The 10,922-nt window shown below is 38.0% G+C and overlaps 1 protein-coding gene across 1 annotated transcript in view; it reads left to right on the forward strand.

Annotated features, from left to right (window-relative positions):
• LOC122810294 (histamine H2 receptor-like) overlaps nt 1-1,769 on the forward strand; it is a 192,908-nt gene extending 191,139 nt beyond the window's left edge. Inside the window, exon 2 of the mRNA XM_044081848.1 lies at nt 1-1,769. This exon is cut by the window's left edge and continues 468 nt beyond it. The gene's annotated coding sequence lies outside the window, so the exon portion shown is untranslated.
• The last annotated feature ends 9,153 nt before the right edge of the window (nt 1,770-10,922 follow it).

The following is a 10,922-nucleotide window of genomic DNA, read 5'->3' on the forward strand; positions in this document are numbered from 1 at the left end:
AGTCTGTTTGGAGGCTAGGACCTAAATGTTTCACAAGATACAGCCAGTCATTTCAGGATGGAATGTTTTCACTGTCTTCATTTAGCAAACTGGACATTTGCCTACAGAATTTATGGATTTGTCTTGTTCTTTTGATAACTCTGGAGTCTCATTTATGCAGTGAAATGTGGTTACTGAATGTGAGACTGTGCCAAAAACTGCATAGAAAAATAGCAACAATGCAAAATCAAGCTCCTACTAATCCTGTTGTATTCTGATTCTTTGACATCCCTCAGACTGTGACCTACAAAACTGTGAACATGATTTGCATAGGCCAAGTCGAGTTTCTACTGCTGTCCACCTCTTTGCTGGTCATCGCATTCTAGAAATGAGGGCAAATGAATCATTCTGGATAAGAATTGCTGAATGCTGAGCTGTGTGTGGGGGGGGGGGTATGATTACTTTTTTTATACGTAAAATTATTAGAAACTTTGGCACTCTACTCTTGAAAAAGATATGGCTTTACCAGTCTCCCTTTTTATAATTTTTATACCTTTTGTTTACACTTCAGTATGCCTTTTTTATGTGTACTTGTCCAAAGCCAGACATCTGTCTTGAATGGCATTACCTCAGATGGGAATAAAAATGTTCCATGTTCTGGTATACTGCACTTTAAACTCTCAAGTCTGTCTGCAGTATAGCAGTACAGATTTACTGTACTTTAAAAGTTGTATTATGTATACAGTTAATTTGTACGACAAGGGGGTGTGCTATGTTGGTATATTTGTGCCTATCTGGTTTGCTGTATAGCCCAGCCTGCTAACAATACTGTATTGCATGTCCTGCTCCCTATGTTTAGTAATGGGAACTTGGCAGTGAATAATTAAATTTTTAGCATGACTGAATTTGGTATCAGTTCCACTGCATTGTGGGAAGTTGTTTGCAAGTGCATATGCCATTTTTGAAGACTTCTGTCTTTCGCACCTTTAGCATATAACCACGTCACTGGAATGAGGTTGGCACGTACATTCGTTAGGTGGTCACTACACATTGATGTCCATCCACCATGTACCTGTAGTAAATCTGTACAAGTATAAAAGTGATACGAAACCTGATACCCCATAATAGTTTGTACTGGACAGTGTTGTGCAGCAGTGGTGGGTGTTTGTCCTAAGATCTACAATATTGGAGCAGTTGAGTGACTTGCACATTCTGAGGTCCAGAATATTTTCTGGAGGAAGCAAAAATACCTGTTTTGGCATGGACTGTAAGCACTACAGGGGCAGGGAGTGCATCCCAGGGGACTGCCTCTCTCCTACTGCTAATGGCTAGGATTTTAGGGTTCTTGGTGAACCTGTAATCCTAGCCACAGATGTCTACCTAATGCTGTGGTAGATGAGCTTCCTAGCAGCATTATTTTTAAGCAAATAACATTTCTAGTCAACAAATGGGAAGAAATGGTATACTGTTTTGATATTTAATAAAATATTAAAAAAATAAATAAAAAAGGCCAAACTGTTTAAAATTGGGGATTTTAAGAGGTATGCAAAATGTCAAGTTCACTATTTTGCATATTTAGTATCACCATATAATATGTACAGCACTTGGATGGGTCTTGTTTTTCCTATTTTATATATTTGTACAGAATGAAGCTAATATTTTGATATGAGCAGAGCAAAGAAATGTGTATTGTAAATTACTGTGATTTGTATAGTGAGACTGAATTTAAAAAGAAAAAGCTGAATTTGTTTAATATGAATAAAATAAAGTTTCTGGCCTTATATTAAATACTCGCTGACTCTGTTTGTGGGTAATTGTCATGAATATTCTACTTATCAGCAAATTGTCCTCTGACTTGTGATTTGTATCCTCCTCACTTGTACAGGCCTCTCCTTTCTTGGCACTGGAATAAAATGTTCCTGATGCACTTTAGTATGGTATACATTTATGGGTGGGTGTTCAATATCTGGTTAGGGTTTGCCTTCTATGAATTTGGTGTCATGTCATGAAAATAGACACCTAGATGTTGTAATAGGAACTTGTATTAAAAATGAAATGAGCAAAACTCTTGAACTGCAAAATTTTCATTGTTTTCCCAATGATGCCCCCCTTGCAAAAAAGCAAGTTGAAGTTTCATTTTGGTTGATTTCACTTTGGTTAGCTGATCTGAGTACAATAGATGTTTTATGGATAAAATGTGTGGGTAATGTATAGAGATGACAGCTTGTATTAATGTAACTCCTTGAATCTGATCAGAAGAAATTTTATAATGAAGTACTTGTGTATCAAACTATGGCATTATCCCTTTTGTTGAATGAGCTGTGTGGTTATGTATTGCTGATTTCCCACCACCATCCAAAATGTGTAGCCTGTAATTTACACACGAACTGTGGTCTGGTTCTCTAGTTTTGACTTTGTGCTGCTATGCTTCAATTTCTACTTTAGGTTGTCTTTTTCTAGTGACTTTCATTAATCTTGATTCACAAAGGCTCTTACCACCCCTATAGTGCCTTTTTTAGGCGGTATTTCAAAGGCCAAATTACCACCTAACCGCTACAAACAAATGCAATCTAAGGGTCATGCTGCTCAATGCTAGAAGTCTAAATCTCAAAATGCACTAATTCAAAGCACTCCCGGAGAAGATCAACATTTGTGCTGTAACAAAGGACTGGTTCAAGGCAGCAGAAAGCACCCCTGCACTACAGGCTATAACTCATTCCACACCTTTCAACCACAGAACATGGACCGACGCTCTAAAGGTGGTTCCATATTCATAAAGTATGTGCACACCTCCAGATTGGTAGCACAAAATAACGCATCTGAGATACGTCCGGTGCAGCTAACACTGGGTAAGACAGCGATTCAGGTCATAGCCTGATAAGTCCTCAACCATGTCCCAAGACTCGCTCCATGTTCCAAAGCACCCTGGAGAATATTGGGGTCCAACCTAACACTCATACTTGGCAACTGAGCTACCCTCCCCCCATTAAGTGGGAAAACTACTAGTGTACCAATACACTTGCCTAATGTTTCCTAGAATTCATTAGTTCAAATGCCCTGGACCAGCTCGTTCTTACCCCCACTAGAGATGACAACATCCTCGACCTGGTCATTACTAACATGGGTGACCATTGCTCTACACAAATAGTCAATGCCTCCCTGGTTAGATCAGATGATATGCTAATCACCTTGGAAATCCACATCCCTCCCACCACCCGCAAAGGTAACCACAATGAAAAGCTTCAAATCTAGCTTTGGGCTCTTAAAAACAGAGGCAGCTAACTTCACAGCACCCAGGCAGCTAACTTCACAGCACCCATGCAAATAGTGAATAGTTGCATGACCACCGATCATACACCAATGCATTGTATGAACATGTTCACAAATGCATGGATCTCGCCATACCCAATAGCACCAAGACACACTCCTCCAAAAAAAGGAAGCCAATCTGCTGGTCCCCTGCCGTAAACTCTACAAAAGGAGGACGAAACTGATGCAGTGTGTGAAGTCCCAAGACTGGAAAAACTCTATCAGCCTCAACAAAAAGTTGAGATCCCTCTTCAAATCCTCTAAAGCTAGCTATGAAAACAGAATTGCAGCAGGTAGTAAAGAAAACCACAAGGCCTTCTATAGTTAAAGAATCTCCATGGCAATACCCAGATTTTCTCTGATCTACTGCGCAATGGTACCTCCTATACCGAGCCAACAGATATTGCCAATATACTGGCCGATAGATTCAGTGCCAACTTTACCCCTCTCTCCCCCCTGGACCAATCATACCAGTAGATTGCCAGGCACCCAGTATTGCTGCACAGGTTAAAACAGCACTGTCCAAGGCCAAGAATACAGCTTCTGTGGGACCTGACAATATCCCTGACTACATGAACTACAGAGTGAACTGGCAACCTCACCTGTGTGCCCTGTTTAATCAAAGCCTCACCTCAAGTGTTGTCCCTGCTACAGTCATCCCTCCTCTCCAATAAGGAGCAACTACAGACCCTGGGAACTATTGCCCCATTAACCTGATGAGTCTGATATGCAAAGCTATGGAACGCATAATCATGGACCTAATAAAGGATTGGTTTTGTGAGGGGTAGATCATGCCTGCTCAGCTTGGTCAACTTTGTCTCTGTCACCAGAGCTGTGGATGAAGGCAAGGTGGTTCATACAGCCTACCTTGATCTGGCCAAGGCCTTTGATACCATTCCCCACTCAGGAATTGTAGAAAAACTCACTAAGCTAGACATCAGCCCCTATATCACTAGGTGGGTTGCAAACTGGCTCACAGAACCCACAGTGTGAAAGTAGCTGACTCCAAGTAAAACTGCCAACCAGTCACGAGTTGAGTCCCCCAGGGTTTGGTCCTGGGTCCTGTTCGATATCTACTTCAAAATCCAGGCCAACATGAAGGGACTCTAGCTGACCATGTTTGCAGACTATTGCAAGATGGGAGCTATTAATTCCCCAAGTGATGACATCCTACAGAAAGGCCTCACTGAGACCAACAACTGGTGTCAGAACCATGGCCTTAAGCTCAATGCCAAAAAATGTCGTTATCCCCTTTGGGAAAAACACAGTTCCCATGAATTACCACATCAATGATAGTCCACTGAACACAGAAGGTGTTATAAGAGATCTGAACACAGGTTGACAGCAACCTCTTTTGACCACCGCATTGCTACCACGGTCAAAGTCCTATGTGGCACATCTCATTTCTAAGGGTTTTGCATCCAGGAAGAAAGTGGCCATTGTCGCCCTCCACTCTTCCCTCATTAGGCCAGTCAGAGTACAATGTCCCATTTGGCATGTACCTCACTAGACACCTGCAACAACTGGAGAAGGCCACAAAAGTACCTCAGAGGATCCTGGCCTTGAGTTTTGTCTTATATGGACAGACTCAAAAAACACTTTTCTCTGTCTTGTATCGATTACTTGGAGGCAATCTCTGCTCGACTTACAAAGCCATGTCTGACCCAGCTCTGTTAGAAATGTTACATCCAAAGAAATCCCAGTCCCTCCGCACCACATGCTCCAGACACCTCAACCTCATTACCACAATCAACAGAAAATGCTGGAGGGACAGGTTCATAACCCAGAGATTGCCCATGCTATGGAATAGACTTCCCATACATGTCAAGCAGAGCACCTCACTGGCCCTCAAGAGAAATCTTGGTGAGTGGATGATCACTCCAGTGGTTCTACTCTACAGAGGCACTGGGAACTATGGTCGGGTTTCACAATGCCAGGGTAATCCTATGGGCTAAGCTTGTAAAGGCTCCAGGGCCATTAGCCTAGTACACACCTATGAACCTTTGAAGTTTTGTTGCTTTAAGAGATTCATTATGGTCACATGAACCTAAATGTATGATCAGTGACAACTTTTGCATTTTCTCAATTTCAACTATTTTTTTTTTTACTTAAAACCATGTTAGCGAGATATTAATTCCAGTACTGTTGAGTCTAAATTATACAAGTCGAAGAAAACTTGTGACTGTTCGACTACAGAACAAGAAACCATTTTCTGTTAGTGTTTTGATGTCTATTATAAATGCCACAATTTTGTAATCCTAAATCTGTTCCTTGTATTATACCTTGCTGTATGCCATGTTTTAGTACAAGCTATCTCCTAGAATCAATGCCTTCGCTGTGATGGCAGCCTGGGATGAGTAGTGTTTAAAATGTACCATAGCCTGCTTTTCTCAGTGTAAGCTACATGCCTCACTTTCTCTGCAGGTATCTCCTTCAGGTTATATCATGAGTGTTAGCAGAGAATGCTGAAAGAGGTATTTCCATTGTGTGTGCATACAGATATGGTAGACGAGACTTTAAAAAAAAAAGCCATGAGTTTTCCTATAAATCTTCTATACAAGGTGTTTGGAGTGGTAGCAGTCAAATGTAGACCATTCTGATTTGTGTCCATTTAGTAAGATGTATTATATAGCCGCATTGTGGTACAAACTGGTGTGCACCCAAAAAGGAGCTTGGTGGACATTTGAATGGAACTAAATGTTAAATGAGTTTACTGTGATCTGCTCATTAAACAAAAACCCTGTTAGACTGACCACTTTCTGTTTAATAGAATAATTGCAAAATTTAGGATTGGTAATGAATAGCCAGTCAGTAGCCAGAAGCCTTGTGGTCGGTAATTGTTGGACTTCTGGAGTGACATTAGAGTGAGGTAAAACATTTTGATTATCTCGGCTATATTTGTTTCCAGATGTCTGTTCTGGGATTATTGAAACTCTTGTTAGTGAGGACTTTACCAATATATAACCATAACATTTCTGAAGTCCTGTCATACTGAGGAGAAATGTCTAGTTTTTCTTCCTCTAACCATGATTGGCATGTCTTTATAGATGAGACTCTTCTGCATGCTTCTTGAAAAGTTATATAGGCCAGATGGGAAGAGGATTGTCCATTCTGAGTCACCTAGCTGGAGATGGGAAGAGGATTGTCCATTTTGAGTCACCTACCTAGACATAATCCATATAAATTGGAGACCTGAGAGAAGCTATTCACAGTATTTCATTAATATTATAAATGATGTGAATATTTTGTTCCATGTTTTAACTTTTGTGAAAATAGTTTGGCAGATTTATAGGGTACTTGTACCAACCAGTTTCAAGTATAACCACCTATACCTACCATACATGTAAGCAATCAATCAATCAGTCACACCACCTCAGAGTAGGTTATATTTCTATGGAAGATGTTCAATAGACTGCCTTTTCTGGCAAAATAGATTCAGTAAACAGTTTTGATTCGTGCTTCAGTCATTTGTCATGCCATTGCTTAATGCCATTACTCCAACCAATTAAGCTAATGTATGTATATGTGGTGCTAATGTTATGTATATGTGGTTCTAGTTCAAATGATCATTTCAGAATGTCAAAACATATGATCGAGACCATATGATAAATGTTCTGAAACATTAAAAAAGACGCACTGTTTTTGCAGGGAGGTAAACGCTCCCACAACCTTGCTTAACTGTACATTAGGGGATAAGGTGTTGATTTCACAGGCACAAGGTACAGGGTTTGATTCTCACCTTAAAGTGCACTCGGACTGTGCCATAGACTGCTGTGAGGAAAAGATTACTTTGTTTTTCTTTATATTGCTTTCTTGTAATGTGTATTGTTTTCCATTTGTATATTGTGTATTTTTATTGTTTGAATTCTGTTTCCTATTGCATATTTAAACTAGAAAGTATGAGTTTCATGCTTTGTAAACCATAAACATTAGAACAGGTAATTTTAAGGTTAATTACATGTGACCTGAAGGGAGGACCTGGTACCTAAACGTTGTGTTTTAAGGGAGAACTCCATCTCTGATCTACTACAACTAACTCAAAAGGTCTTCTCCACTGAATCTTGGATACGCAACAACCACCTAGGCCTGAACCCAAATAAAACTAAAATCATTCTATTCACCCCTAAGAAAGCAACCCCCTTAAATAAGAGTTTACCATCTATTCTCATAGTAAGACTATAATCAGTCATTAACCACACAAAGCTCCTTGGAATCACTATTGACGAACACGTGAAATTTGAACTGCATGTGCAACACATTTGCAAAATATATAAACTTGGAATCCTCTATAGAAATTACTTCCTAAGCCCATCCACAAAACTAACCCTAGCCACAACTTGCCTATTACCTTTATTATTTATTATTTATTTATTATTGCTTTGTTTCCTTATTTTTTATATTCTGATGTTATTACACTGTTTTAACTATGTTCTGTTTTCTGTTGCATATTAACGAGGAAGACACCACAGCACTCTAGTATCAGAAATTAAACTCCTCCTCTCTCTAGTTGCCAGTCCCTTGTTAATTTGACTGCATAATTCATCCCCTCTCCTCTTTCATTGGCTGTCAGAAAGCTCACATGACGCCACACCCCGTTCAGGTATTTTAATGTAAAGTCCTTCCCGCTGTATTCTGTAGAGCCCGAATGCTAAGTGCCCACCCTCATCCAGTCTGTCTTGCTCTTTAACACCTATGTGGTGTGGATTGACACATTTCTAGCAACCTAAACACAGCTTGCATTCCTGAATATTTTCTGAAAAATGAGCTTAATCATAAGATAAGCAAAAAAGCTATTAAAACTGCACAAATAGTTCTTCAGTAAAAAGCATTATTTACAGTGATAAGTCAGTGCGTTCATAGTTTTACCAAAATATATAATGCATATAAACCCCAAATTATATTTTTTGCTAAATTTTCACAGCTTCTCATCTTGTAAACTGTACTACCTAGACAGATTTAGACCACTATTGTTAACTAGACATAACCTTTCACATGACTACATGAAATTAATCAATAAATGCGTGTTTGAGGTGTTTACAGAAATGTGAAAACACACTCTAATTGTATAATTAACAATAAAAGTAACACTGCACACCTCTAATGATATACAGCTTACAGTGCAAATATCAGTTTTCTTCAACATCAATTGTTTCACCTGATGTCATGCAACAGTTTTGTAAGTCACTTGGTTTTTGAAGTGTTAGGAACATATAGAAATATGGTTTACTTTTATAATTACTAACAAACTAGCAAATTTTCAGGTATAGTGAGATGCATTTTAAAAACTGCAATCCCAAAGAAGCAAATTCTTCAAATAAGACAAAATAACATAAAAACAGATAATGGCATGGCTTAAAACTTTTAATAAAAAAAATACAAGCTTTAGCATTCAGAGATGCTTCATCAGGTATAAAGAACACCCCAACCAAATTTAAACACTAATTGTTCATCTAGTCAACCAATGATGCAAACCACGTAACCTTAAGACCAGTTTTAAAGAGCAAGATTCATTTAAACCTGGTTCATTCATGGCATTAAGCCATATAACCCATTTATATTCATAGCATTCAAACTGACAATATCACCTCTATGAATTGTTGATTTAATCTATAGAACGCTAAACTGTACCACCCTTTTCAAGAACACGTTTAGCCAAGGCAGTTGAAATGCCCTTTTTCATATTATAAACATGCTGTGAAATTCTCTTTAAAACATCTGTTGGTTTCGCCAACATAAAACGATTTACATGACACACATGAAGTAACGTACATAAGATTCATAGTTACTAACAAACTCAAAGCAAAAGACCTTCCCCAGTTGTAGGATGTTTAAATAAAGGCAAACTATACTGACAAAAGTTGCAATCCATGCAAGGAAAAGTTCCAAATCCTGAAATTACCATATTTTGTGTTTCTGTCCTAGCCTGCTTCATTCTATAGCATAATTGCCTTTCAAGATTAAACTTTTTTAAAAATAGAAGTTCCAACCTGTGTAGATTACATCATTGATCAATCTAGTGTTTAAATATCTGTTGGCTGGGATGTTTTTTATACCCAATGAAGTATCTTTGAACAAGAAAGCTTTTTTTATTAATGATTGAAGCTATTCCATTTTATTTTGTATAATGTATTATATATATAATTACTAACAAACTAGCAAATTTTCAGGTATAGTGAGATGCATTTTAAAAACTGCAATCCCAAAGAAGCAAATTCTTCAAATAAGACAAAATAACATAAAAACAGATAATGGCATGGCTTAAAACTTTTAATAAAAAAAATACAAGCTTTAGCATTCAGAGATGCTTCATCAGGTATAAAGAACACCCCAACCAAATTTAAACACTAATTGTTCATCTAGTCAACCAATGATGCAAACCACGTAACCTTAAGACCAGTTTTAAAGAGCAAGATTCATTTAAACCTGGTTCATTCATGGCATTAAGCCATATAACCCATTTATATTCATAGCATTCAAACTGACAATATCACCTCTATGAATTGTTGATTTAATCTATAGAACGCTAAACTGTACCACCCTTTTCAAGAACACGTTTAGCCAAGGCAGTTGAAATGCCCTTTTTCATATTATAAACATGCTGTGAAATTCTCTTTAAAACATCTGTTGGTTTCGCCAACATAAAACGATTTACATGACACACATGAAGTAACGTACATAAGATTCATAGTTACTAACAAACTCAAAGCAAAAGACCTTCCCCAGTTGTAGGATGTTTAAATAAAGGCAAACTATACTGACAAAAGTTGCAATCCATGCAAGGAAAAGTTCCAAATCCTGAAATTACCATATTTTGTGTTTCTGTCCTAGCCTGCTTCATTCTATAGCATAATTGCCTTTCAAGATTAAACTTTTTTAAAAATAGAAGTTCCAACCTATGTAGATTACATCATTGATCAATCTAGTGTTTAAATATCTGTTGGCTGGGATGTTTTTTATACCCAATGAAGTATCTTTGAACAAGAAAGCTTTTTTTATTAATGATTGAAGCTATTCCATTTTATTTTGTATAATGTATATAATTTGATATTGACGATACATTACCCTGAGTTTCAATGTGGCATATCGCACCATAAGATTCAAGTATGGATCTCTGTTATAAAAAAAAATGAATATGAATGACATGGTGATATGTGCTAAAATACAGAATTTAACCATCTTAATTTCAGTTTGTTAATCACTCTTTGCACTGTAATACTGTGTATTAACTGGTAAGTTGCTTAAAGAAGCTGGACCCACCAAAAATGTCCGTCATAAGGAGCTGTGATTGTGAACTGGAAGTATAAAAAAATGGCATTTTAGGCTTGAATGAGTTAAAATTAGTGACTCTCCCCTTAAATTGCTAAAGCTCAAGTGTCTTCTTTAACTGGGTAATGCCAACTGCAACTCTTAGGATATTAACACATTTTTTTCCATTTTGCCTTTAAAATCTGCAGCATCTGGTCCAAGACCATCAATCATTGGATAGCCCACATTTTCCCTCTGTAGTCATCTTGGGTGCTTCAGTTTTGCTTTTGGTTAGAGAAGGAGCACAAGGACCTTATTCCCTGGAGACTGCTGATCACGAGAAAGTCTGAGAACTTCAAAGGTGCCAGCTTGGAATCTGTGCCAAATTT

This window comes from Protopterus annectens, chromosome 8.part1, assembly GCF_019279795.1.
Source record: "Protopterus annectens isolate FY-2018-M chromosome 8.part1, PAN1.0, whole genome shotgun sequence".
NCBI classification, from domain to species: Eukaryota; Metazoa; Chordata; order Ceratodontiformes; family Protopteridae; genus Protopterus; species Protopterus annectens.